This window comes from Schistocerca nitens, chromosome 7 (genome assembly GCF_023898315.1).
Source record: "Schistocerca nitens isolate TAMUIC-IGC-003100 chromosome 7, iqSchNite1.1, whole genome shotgun sequence".
Lineage (NCBI taxonomy): Eukaryota > Metazoa > Arthropoda > Insecta > Orthoptera > Acrididae > Schistocerca > Schistocerca nitens.
In genome coordinates, this window is record NC_064620.1 from 346636189 (window position 1) to 346649387 (window position 13199).

The 13199-nt window shown below is 40.6% G+C and overlaps 1 protein-coding gene across 7 annotated transcripts in view; it reads right to left on the minus strand.

The window, feature by feature from the left end:
- The window catches only part of LOC126194644 (mitochondrial ribonuclease P catalytic subunit), a 163080-nt gene that overhangs the window by 31105 nt on the left and 118776 nt on the right, over positions 1-13199 (minus strand). The gene's annotated exons all lie outside the window — the stretch shown is intronic.

The window sequence follows — 13199 nt, forward strand, 5'->3', positions numbered from 1 at the left end:
GTGGTATATCGAGAGGTTGTAACAATGGAAAATTGTACTGAAATGCAGGAGGATCTGCAACGAATTGACGCATGGTGCAGGGAATGGCAATTGAGCGTCAATGTAGACAAGTGTAATGTGCTGCGAATACATAGAAAGATAGCTCCCTCATCATTTAGCTACAAAATAGCAGGTCAGCAACTGGAAGCCGTAAATACTATATATTATCTGGGAGTACGCATTAGGAGTGATTTAAAATGGAATGATCATATAAAGTTGATCGTTGATAAAGCAGATGCCAGACTGAGATTCATTGGAAGATCCTAAGGAAATGCAATTCGAAAACAAAGGAAGTAGGTTACAGTACGCTTGTTCGCCCACTCCTTGAATACTGCTCAGCAGTGTGGGATCCGTACCAGATAGGGTTAATAGAAGAGATAGAGAAGATCCAACGGAGAGCAGCGCGCTTCGTTACAGGATCATTTATTAATCGCGAAAGCGTTACGGAGATGATAGATAAACTTGAGTGGAAGACTCTGCAGGAGAGATGCTCAGTAGCTCGGTACGGGCTTTTGTTGAAGTTTCGAGAACATACCTTCACCGAAGAGTCAAGCAGTATATTGCTCCCTCCTTCGTATATCTCCTGAAGAGACCATGAGGATAAAATCAGAGAGATTAGAACCAACACAGAAGCATACCGACAATCCTCCTTTCCACGAACAATACAAGACTGGAATAGAAGGGAGAACCGATAGAGGTACTCAAGGTACCCTCCGCCACACACTGTCAGGTGGCTTGCGGAGTATGGATGTAGATGCAGATGTAGCTTCATCTCGTTGGGTATCGAATCTCTATGCATCATTTCGTTGAAGAGCTGTGTTATCAGTTTCACAATTTTGTCATCACCATATTTCAGACACTCCAGATTGATATTGCCTGGTCCTGGTGATTTACCATTCTTTCCTGTTCTCAACACCTGAAGTACTTCACTTTCTAAAATCTGGATATCATCATCTTCATGTCCTTTTTCTTCCACTGTTCCTTCTTCTAGATATTCTTCCTTGTCCTCATTTAATAATTTTTGGAAATACTCTTCCCATTCCTGTTGTGTTATCAGTTGGAAATTGATTTTGCTTTCCCGAATCCTAATTTGCTATTTACTGTGGCAAAAAATGAAGCATGGGGAAGAACATATGCCATCCTTATTCTTTCATCACTTCATTCTTCTTTTCCTTGTATATTGATCTTGTTTCTTCTGATTTATCATTGAACCACTGAAGGGACGCATTTCGTTTTTCTCTAACAAGGGCCTCTATTTCCTCTGACCACCACTCTGCTGCACGGTTACGGTTGCTATCTTTTTTACCCAACACCTCTGTTGCTATGATTTTCACATTAGTTTTTATAGAGTCATATATTTCCTATCGTATGTCTTAATAAATCATAAATATCTGGCCTCAGGTGTGTAATGGAATTTCTGTAGAACATCTAAGCGCATGTGTTTAGGAATCACTGTTGGCCACCTCTTTCCAAACGGATCAAAGTTTTTCTTGCAAAGTAATCCAGTAACCACCTAAAATTGTCCTTTCACATCCTCTGACCGATTTAAGGCAAGCATAATTTGAGATATCTTGGCGTCCTCCTCCTGCTCAACAGAGAGATCCTGGAGTGCAGCAAGACAGTCACTATCTTCATCAAAGTTTTGATGGTCTTGCACAGGGTTTCTTAGGAGACAGTCAGCATCTTTGTGTTTTCTTCCACTTTTGTAGACTATGGTAATGTCATGCTCTTGAAGACGTAGTGCCCACCTGGTGAGTCGTCCTGTTGGATCCTTAAGACCTGTCAACCAACAAAGTGAATGATGATCTGTAAGAACTGTGAATGACCTTCCATAGAGATACTGTGGAAATTTACACATGGCCCAGATCACAGCAAGACATTCTCTTTCTGTAGCTGAGTAGTTTCTCTCAGGTTTTGTAAGTGTCCTAGAAGCATAGGCTATAACCTTCTCTTTTCCATCCGAAATCTGCACCAGAACAGCACCGATCCCATACCCACTGGCATCTATGTGTAGTTCTGTAGGTGCTCTCTCATCATACAGACCAAGTACAGGGTCAGTCGTCAGAGCTATTTGCAGCACATTGAAAGAATCTTGTTGAGCACTACCCCAGATAAATTTAGCGTCAGCTTTTAACAACTCTTGGAGTGGCCTGGCTTTGATACAAAAGTCTTTGATAAAACGATGGTAATACGAACACAATTCGAGGAAGCTTCTCACACCTCTAATACTTTTAGGAATAGGAAATTCCGTTATAGCTCTCACCTTTTCTGGGTCTGGCCGCACACCTTCGTTGACACAAGGTGCCCAAGTTGATTTCTTTTGCTCCAAAGAGACACTTTCTTGGATTAAGTTTCAGTCCGGCTTGTTGGAGACAGTTAAGAACGGCCCTCAGTCTTTCTGTGTGTTCATCAAATGTATCTGAGAACACTGTAATGTCATTTAAATAACAAAGACACATCGTCCACTTCAGGTGACTTAGAAGATTATCCATCATTCGTTCAAAAGTTGCTAGTGCATTACACAAACCAAATGGCATTACCTTGAACTCATACAGGCCCTCAAGGGTGATGAATACAGTTTTCTCACAATCAGCCTCATCTACTTCGATTTGCCAGTATCCCGAGTACATATCCAAGGTTGAGAAAAACTGAGCCCCCTTCAGACAATCTAGTGTATCGTCAATTCGTGGAAGAGGGTAAACATCCTTTTAAGCTTCCTGTAATCAACACAAAAGTGCCAACTGCCATCCTTCTTCCTGACGAGAACCACGGGTGATGATCATGGGCTCTGCGAAGGCTGAATGACGTCATTCTTCATCATTTTCTCTACCTCGTCGCGAATTATTCGATGTTCCATTGCTGAAACATGGTATGCTCTCTCGCTCATTGGTTGGTGGTATCCGGTGCTTCACAGTCGATTTGTTTAATTTGCTTTTCACCTGTGGATTGAAGCATTCAGAGAACTCTTGAAGAATGGCAAGTAACTTTTTCCGTTGTTCCTTAGTGAGATCTGGGGATAGTCAAGCTAGAAGATCTTGTCTCATAGTGGTAGCGCTAATTTCACCCACAGACTCGGCATTGGTGGTTTCTATTACGCTCAGCTGTTCTGCAGTTAACGGCTCAGCATTTGCTACGCACACGCATCTTGGAAGAATCTGTGATTCTCGGCGACAGTTAACTGTCCACAATTCACCAAATCTGTTCTTAAATGAGATGACAGAGACTGGGATGACCAAGTTATTCTTCAGTGGTATGCTTCTCTTACATTCCACTGCAAGATCCATGGGTTGATGCATGGCATGACACGACAGCTACCTTTCTAGTGCTGACTGCAGGAATGATCACTTCATTCAGCACACATAGTCTCCACACACATGGATGCGCATCTTCCTGTCCACAATATCTCATCTCATCTAGCATAATCTTCGAGCGACCGTTCGCCAGGTGCTGCTCTTTCAGTGACCTGCATTCGATGAGAATGATGATGATGATGATGAAGACAGCACAACACCCAGTCCCTGGGTGGAGAAAATTCCCTGACCCAGCCAGGAATCGAACCCAGGCCTAGAGGATTGACAATCCATCACGCTGACCATTCAGCTACCAGGGGCGGAGATTTTTAGGATAAGTGCACTCTTAGATAGCACTCATTTTCTTAGGATTCAGCATAACTCATCCAAATTCTCAGGTCTTGTCTGTACCGGTGTGATTATCTTGTTTATCTCTCTGGTGTCTAGAACTAATCTGACGTCACCATTCGCTTTGAGGACCGTCAAAAGTGGGCTACAATATTCAGAATGAGAGAGCTCTATAATTCCCCACTCTAACATTTTGTTAATTTCTTTCTTGACTGCCTCTCTCTTTGACTATGGAGCAGAATAAGAAGTGCAATAAAAAGATTTGTGTGGATACGTCTTAATGTCGTATTCAAAACCTTTGATTATTCTGGGACGTTTGCTAAATACAGGCAGATAATTATTTAACAAGCAACACAAATCTTCTCGTTGATTTGCACACAGGTATTCAGATTCGGAGATTTTCTCCTGAAGTGTAACTTGACTTATTTCTTCTACAGTATATTCAATATAGAAAATATCACCAACTAAAATTACAGTCAATACTAATAAAGCTAACCATTAACTTCATGCAATACTGATTTGGGACTATTTTGCCCTTTATCATAGAGACTGTCAAAACATCACCTTCGGAGTCCAAGGTACATGTTCCTTCTTTTAAATTGATGACTGCTCCTGCATTACACAAAAAATATAGACCCCCAAACACATGGTACAGTCATTTTTGGAACAATCAATAAGGTACTTTCTATTGAAGCCCCCCCCCCCCCCCCCCCCGGCGCATTATAATGTTGACCCTTTTGCATTTTTGGACTAAATGCTCCCGAGACAGTACATCCAGTAACAGGAAATGTAAGCACTTCTGCTCCTCACTAATTTGTTTAAAACAATCCTGCGTCATTACGCTAATAGCTGCTCCAGTATCAATCAAAATTTCAACATCGATACCATTTATTACTGCTTGAACTATTAGGCAATAGTTCATCCACACTTACTCGAAATGTAAGGTGTTTCTTCAATTGGTTCCTCCCTTAGATCCAAATCATCATCATACCTCAGTACATTCTACTTTAAAATGATGCCTGTCCTCCTCATCCTCTCCAGTCATCCTAGGAAGGCTTTCGGTGACCGGTTCTAGTTTAATCTTTTGGTAGATGTCATATTCAGTGGTTTGTGTACTTCAATACATACAGTATGGTCTGAATTTGGAAGTTGTTCCTTTCACGACTTTATTGCTCCGTTACCAAGTGGTGGTTGTGCTTGTTGACCTACATTTGCATCTACCCTTTGAACTTCAGGTCTTGAAGGATCTTTCCACAGTTGTATACAATCAGGATTGTCTTCTGGGTATATATCATGTCTGTGTGAATTACCATACTGATTATTTGAATCATTCTGTCTGAGCTTGCGATTTGGTTTTCCTGTACTAATCTGAGTCACCTGATTATTATTATTGGCTTTACTATAGCCATAAGATGTTGCTTGTCCTCCTACGTGTAGTATAGGTTTAGTATCTCTATGTCGGTTGTCGTATCATATCGATCGAATCGACCACAGACAGGAACTGTTCCACATAGTCAGGGCATTTATAAGTTTCTCATGTACATGAGTAGGTAATCTTCCTTTCAAAATACGTATCACTTCTCTATTGGAAACAGGATCACTCCAGTACCTCGTTTTATTACTGTATTTCTTGAAATACTGTCTTTATGAACCTTGTTTCCTATTATAAAACTCCAGTTGATACACCTCCTTTTGTAGCCTCTCTTGTTTGCTACTCGACCAGTATTTCACTAAGAAAAGTTGTTCAAACTCTGCGTATGTATTGCAATTCTCACTTGCTTCTGTAGCCCACTGTGATGGTTCACCTGTGACCTTGGACACAATAAATTGAAATCTATGATGTTCAGACCAACTGCGAGGAAAAATTGCTTAAAATTGTTGGCGAAAATTTTTTATGGATATCATATTTTGCAGTCAAAAAGGTAGGAAACTGTCTGCTTTGGACTAAAGTGTCATTTTCATTTCCATAACAGTCACAAAATTTATCGGGTGTATTACATTTTACTTCACTACAGGATTTATTATTCCTAAGCCTGTCTTCGGAATAGTTGTCGTTAGCCAATACATTTTGTGAAGATTTTTGTTCTAATTCTCACAATTTACAATTTGTTTCACTTTGCCACTTAGGTAATTCTTCAATTACTTTATCTTTAATAGCCTGAAACTCACTAGTAAGTAACTTGATATGTTCATCATTTGCCATCTGTTTTTCCTTAACTACCTCAGCTTGTTTCAACTTGAGAGTGATATTGACTTTCTCTTCGATTTCCCTATTTTTAACTTCCATCCACTCAGAAAGATCATCATTTAATTTTTTAGTTTGGTCCCTTAAATATTTATCTATGCTCTTGCAAGGGTTTATTTCTAATTCTGACATCTTTTTAGACAGATCCCCAATTTGCACATTAGCCTTCAAGTAACTACTTTCACAGTTTCAGATTTTATCTGACAAATCACTATGCCCCTTAGAAATAGTTTCACATTTATTCTCCATCCCATTAATTTTACCCATAAATTCGGTGTGTAGATTACTCATATCCATGGAAACTTTTATTTCTAATTCACTAAATTTAGTATTTCATGGTTCTTCCCACTCTACTTTTAAGTTCTCGAATTTCTCATTTAATAGTCTATTATCATCTTTAAGTGACTCGAACTTCTTGTCAAATTTTTCATTGAGTAAACCCATTTGGGGGTTGAATTTTTCAGTTTGGGAATCAAATTTAGTATCAAACTTATCATTTAAACATGGCATATTCTAGTTAACTGACGTTGCATACCCGCCATGAATTTCAGCTCTGTAACATTTGATGTAAGATTCACACTTTCCTTTTTAACTTCGGTATTTATAGACTACTGTAGATTACTATTTCTACTTGTACTCGTGTCTGCCTCTGCTGTCACCTCCACATCAATGATTTTACTATCACTTAATTTATGTGATTGCCGTCCTCCATTTATTACTTTTGGTACTCTTTCACCAAGATTTTCCTCACACAAATTATGCGATTGCTGGTCCATAATTGGTTACCTAGTTACCTCCTCATGAGGATTATATCCACTTTCACTTCCAAACACTGGGTTGCATTATCTCGCGCTCTCCTTGTTCGGGTGTACATTTTTCCTAATATATTTATACACAGTTACACTACTGGCCATTAAAATTGCTACTCCACGAACATAACATGCTACAGATGCGAAATTTAACCGACAGGAAGAAGATGCTGTGCTACGCAAATGATTAGTTTTTTAGAGCATTCACCCAAGGTTGGCACCGGTGGCAACACTTACAACGTACTGACATGAGGAAAGTTTCCAACCGATTTCTCATACACAAACAGCAGTTGACCGGCGTTGCCTGGTGAAAAGTTGTTGTGATGCCTCGTGTAAGGAGGAGAAATGTGCACCATCACGTTTCCGACTTTGATAAAGATCGGATTGTAGCCTATCACGATTGTGGTTTATCGTATCGCGACATTGGTGCTCGCGTTGGTCGAGATCCAATGACTGTTAGCAGAATATGGAATCGGGGAGTTCAGGAGGGTAATACGGAACACCATGCTGGGTCCCAATGACCTCGTATCACTAGAAGTCGATATGACAGGCATCTTATCCGCATGGCTGTAATGGATCGTGCAGCCACGTCTCGATCCCTGAGTCAACAGATAGGGATGTTTGCAAGACAACCATCTGCACGAACAGTTTGACGACTTTTGCAGCAACATCGACTATGGCAGCGGTTACCATTGACGCTGCATCACAGACAGGAACGCCTGAGATGGTGTACTCAATGCCGAACCTGGGTGCACAAATGGCAAAATGTCGTTTTTTCAGATGAATCCAGGTTCTGTTTACAGCATCATGATGGTCACATCCATGTTTGGCGACATCGGAGTGAACGCACATTGGAAAAGTGTATTCGTCATCGCCATACTGGCGTATCACCCGGCGTGATGGTATGGGGTGCCATTTGTTACACATCTCAGTCACGTCTTGTTCGCATTGACGGCACTTTGAACAGTGGACATTACATTTCAGATGTGTTACGACCTGTGACTCTACCCTTCATTCGATCCCTGCGTAACCCATTTCAGCAGGATAATGCTTGACTGCATGTTGCAGGTCCTGTACGGGCCTTTCTGATACAGAAAATGTTTGACTGCTGCCCTGGCCAGCACATTCTCCAGATCTCTCACCAATGGTGGCCGAGCAACTGGCTCGTCACAATACGCCAGTCACTACTCTTGATGAACTGTGGTATTGTGTTGAAGCTGCATAGGCAGCTGTACCTGTACACGCCATCCAAGCTCTGTTTGACACAATGCCCAGGCATATCAAGACCGTTATTACGGCCAGAGGTGGTTGTTTTGGGTACTGATTTCTCAGGATCTATGCACCCAAATTGCGTGAAAATGTAATCACATGTCAGTTCTAGTATAATATATTTGTCCAATGAATACCCATTTATCATCTGCATTTCTTCTTGGTGTAGCAATTTTAATGGCCAGTAGTGTAAAATATCAATATCAACTCAAAATATACTTTCACCAACATAGAACTGGTCTTTTATACTATGGCTATCCTACTCATAACTGTGAGTATCTCACGTTAGCTGTGAGTACTTATCCTTTCCAATGGGTCGAAGTTTGTGCCTTGGGCCTGAAGTTGTTAGTATATCCTTTTCAAGTCCTAAATTGCGGCACCAAATATACTGATGCCTCTTCTTTAGTCTTTTTCTACTTCTTGTTTATCCTGGCTTCTTGTGAAGAGACACTATACAACTAGTTCCATAGCAGTGTAGGAAAGTCAACGAAGTTACACAACAGTTAATAATTTAACTTTTGAAACTTCTGGTTTATTGGCACTTATGGAAAGAAAAACACTCTCATGCGATCAGCAAACTTTGTGTAACATTATGTGTGTGTAATGGGCCTTAATATGTTGCAAATCATTCTAATAAATTAATTAAGCTGCTTTACAATATTGCTAGGCAACGTAATCAACAAGGTCATATGTGACTCAATTAAAACGGGAACTCGATATTTTGAATAAACTTTCAGTTCTTTTTTTCTTTTCTTCCAAAATCAGCACTTGTCCCAAAATTAATTTCCAACTTTGTGCATTAAGCCCAAACGCATTTGCAACTAATGTACACGAGCTCGATCACGCATTGCCATGTAATGTATTTCAAACTGAGTGCGCAGGTTTCAGTTTTCCCTAATGGGCTAAACGACTCTTTTGTAATAACGTGATGTGTCTATCACGTAAATTTTAAATGAAACTGGACTAACTCTCCACCTGGGTCAGGATCACAAAAAATATAATAATAATAATAATAATAATAATACAAATACACCACATAGGTCAGCAAACTGTACACGCACACTTTTAGTACTCTAAGTGATAACTTGTCTCAGAGTAATAGCCACACATAAATTCAAACTTTTTGTTTATGCATACAAAATTCAAAACAAATTTATATTAAACACTTCTGATTCTGAAGAAACTTCAAGAACTCTTATTTTATAATCAATAAAATTTTATCGCCTGAGAGAAATTATTAGTTTGCTAAAATGGATTCAGATTACAGTCAACTCGCGTCTCAATGATGATGTCATGAATCGACACTTGCTTGGAATGAATGAAATATCTGTACTGAAAATACTGTCCATTGAGTAATTTACTGACTTTTATAACAAATTTGGTACCCCTTGCATCATTACACTTCCATGTTAAAGCGATTGCATGGGATTTTTCCCTAGATAATTTTGTTAACAATGTGAATAAATTATTATTATGTTATTACTCTGTAAAAACACACTGGAGACCATGTATTCCTTACACAAAAAATAGTCTTTAAATATTCCCCAACAACCTTCAAAATTTTGTTGTTATTCAACATCGTTCTTAGTAGCTTCATTCCTGTTTGTCAGGCGAGAAGTAAATGCTCATCTTTTGTGGTACAGGGGTCAGATTTTTAAGATGAACAGGCTTACATCAATTTGGACATAGGTCCAAATACACCTCCTTTGTTGATGAAATGTGAGGTTTTAATGTTAACAAATACTGGATTACAAAATGATTGCTTATTTTTTCAAGCCATTTAAAAATTACTCAAAAACAGTGCACATGGCTCATTTAAAATGAAAATTTTCATGTACACTGGGCAACACAATTACAGGGCCACTTTTTGAGACCCCATCGTTTTCTTCCACTATTACACAGAAGTTTGAAATTTGGCTCAGAGGTGCCTACAACCTTCCTGTGTAATGGTGCAAAAGTGTGGCACCCTGTGACATCACCCTTGGGCTCAGTGATGCTTCAGACAGCACAATGTCAACACATACAGAAAATCAGCCAGAGCTCAGAAGCTTGAAATGGAATGTGGGTTAATGATGTCACATTGACACCAAATTCACCACAACTTTGCCCAATGCCACAATGGGAAGATCATCACACTCTCACTTACACACATCTCATCCCTTCTCTTTTCTCCCCTGTGATGGAGGTCAGAACCGTGACATCTAGTGTCGAAATCATTGGGTTTTTTCATGTGCGGTAGAGCAAATCATAACAGACATACCACCACTTTGAATCGACACGAAAAGGACTCGGGAGGTGGCACAGAGGTTGTCCATGAGACCACAATCCACAGTTAGAACCAACAGTCTGCAGTGTGATATCGAACAAAATTATGTGCTTGACTTTCTTAGTCAATGCTGATACCCCTCCGCTACTGTACAATTCAACCCTTCTCTAAGGACATTGTGTGGCTGCAGTTCCACTGAACATGACTGATCTCTTAGGAGTGAAGTGCAACTGCAATTTTTCTGTTCAAAATCATTCAATACACAGAAGAGTGCGGCATTGAGAAGCATGTGAATAAAAGAGCAAAGGGTCCCTCTAAGACCACAACCCCCCCCCCCCCCCCCCCCAATGTTTGGGAACACCCTCTCAGAACCACCCATGCACCTGTAATGGACAGTTGAAAAATGCTCCTGTACAGAGACATGCATACACTTATGACTCCATGCTGGCAGGATAAGCAGCCCTAACAAAATAACCTCAGCTGAGTTGTCACCATACCACTGCATTAGTGCCTGCTGGCCACATGGGAAATCTGCAGGGTGCCAAAAGTGTTGCCTATCCCACTGGTGCACAGTCATTGGTCTCTGTACGAGGACATTTTGAAACTGCTGAACAAAATTCCATGGGTCAAACTTAGGGGGTTCTTAGTTTTATTCCAGTAAGTGTCAATGCTGAACCCCATCCCCATTGTGATCATGTGAAACAGGAGGACTGGAAAAGCATAAACACTCTTTGGTGCTTCGGATAACATTCAAATTTTGTCAAATGGTTTTGAATGTTCCTTTGTGGTTCCATATATAAAAACAAAGACTGCGGTCGCACTTCTGTCCCAAAGAGATCAAGTCACATTCATGTCCTGGGTGTGTGTGGGGGGGGGGGGGGGGTGTCACCAGTGTATAAGGTTGTCATGAACATCATTCTGTTACACATTGTACTGGAAACTGTCAGTTTCAAACACAAAATGAGTGTAAATGAATGCCCCACAGAAAGTGGCGGCTTCATTGATGACAACTGTGTCATCTCTTGAGGCCATTACACAGTGATTCTGAGTGTGTTTGGAATGTTTTCCTTGGCAACCCATACGAAAACTGAGAGATTTTAACACAGGGTATTGTGGTTCCATCACAGAGGAGTCAAGAGAAGGGGTGAGAGGTGAGTAAGGGGGAGTGTGATGATCTTTCCATCACATGACACATAGGCAGTGGTATTGGGCACAGCTGTAGCAAAAATTTGGTGCCATTGTGACATCATATGAACTTCTGAGCTTTGGCCTTTCTTCCATGCATGTCAACACCTTGCTGTTTGAAGCATTGATGTGCCCAAGGATGACGTTGCAGGGCACCACACTATTGCATCATTACTAAACTTCATGAAATGATAGGGTCCCAAACTTTTCTTGCACAGTGCATTTAGCAACCAATGTTAATGATTATTCGCAGTCTAGCAAGAATGTGCAGTGATGCTCCTCATATTAACAGTACAGATAGTTTGATAATCTACACTATTATGTACACTGCCTGACAAAAAAAGTGAAGCACCCAGAAGCAGAGGAGGAGATGAAATAAACTTCACAGGTTGAGAGGGTATGTGATGCTATTTTAGTGATTACATGTGCCAGTCAAATTTACAAATAACTTAACTGTATGAGCCCACTTACCAATATGAATTAGATCCTCTCTGGCCTGGGCGCATGCATTGATTCAGTTGGGAAGGGTACCATGAAGGCATTGCATCCGCTCCTGAGGTAAGCTGGCCCACAGCTGTATCCTAAATACTGGCACTGGAATGGAGTTGAGATCCGAGCTGGTCCCACACATGTTCTATTAGGGACAGATGTGGAAATCTTGCTGGCATCAACATCACACAGACTATTCATAGAAAACATACCACGTGTGGACAGCACTGTCTGTTGAAAAATGGCATTACGATACTGTTGCATGAAAGGTAACACATGAGGATGTAGGATGTCCACGATGTAATGGTGTGCTGTCAGAGTTTCCTCAATCACTACCAACTGTGACCTGAAGTCATAACCAAAGGCTCCCTACACAATGACACCAGGAGTAATACTGCTGTGCCTCTCCAAAATATTGGAAGAAAATGAGCTCTCCCCAAGGCTGCCGCCATACTCTGTGACGACGGTTGTCTGATGTAGTGCAGAACCGTGATTCATCACTGAACACACTGGCACCATTCATTAGTAGTCCATGCTTCCCTTTCACTGCATCACTCCAAACACAGCCACTTGTGTTGTGGTGTTCAAGGCAGCCTACACACGTAACACTAATTCCGTAGTCTGGCTGCTGCTAGTCTCTGACCAACTGTGTGGGATGACAGAATGCTGCAAACACTTCATTACTTATTCTTGGATGGCAGGTACAAATGTGAAGGGGTTATAAGGTGCTTGGTGCACAATATAGCAAACCTCCCATGTGTGTGTCACAGAGTCGAGCAGAACAACTGTTGTTGGATATGTCTACTCTCATGTTCCCATGCAATCCAATTTCAGTCCACTGCCATATCTGAGTTCCTCACCAATCTGGATATTGCAAGATTCAACCAGCCAGCCAAGTGGAGACCCACAATAAAGTCACTTTCAAACTGTATGAGATGCTGATAATGCTTTCTCACACGAGTATGTTGCAATTCTGTGTCCTTTATAGTGTTTACTTAACATCAGACATTGCTCACACCTCTTATTTACTCTACTAGGCCTTATAACAACACTAAACATGAACACCACTAAACATTAACAACACTAATGCACTTTGGTGGATGTTCTTTGTGTCACAAAGAATTGCAACTCTATAATCATTCACACACCTGCCTATTGTGTGTAAGCATCTGAAGTTACACTGATATCTGATCATATCTTCTAGGTGTTTCACTTTTTTGCCATGCAGTGTATTAACGTACTACATTTGTCACAACACA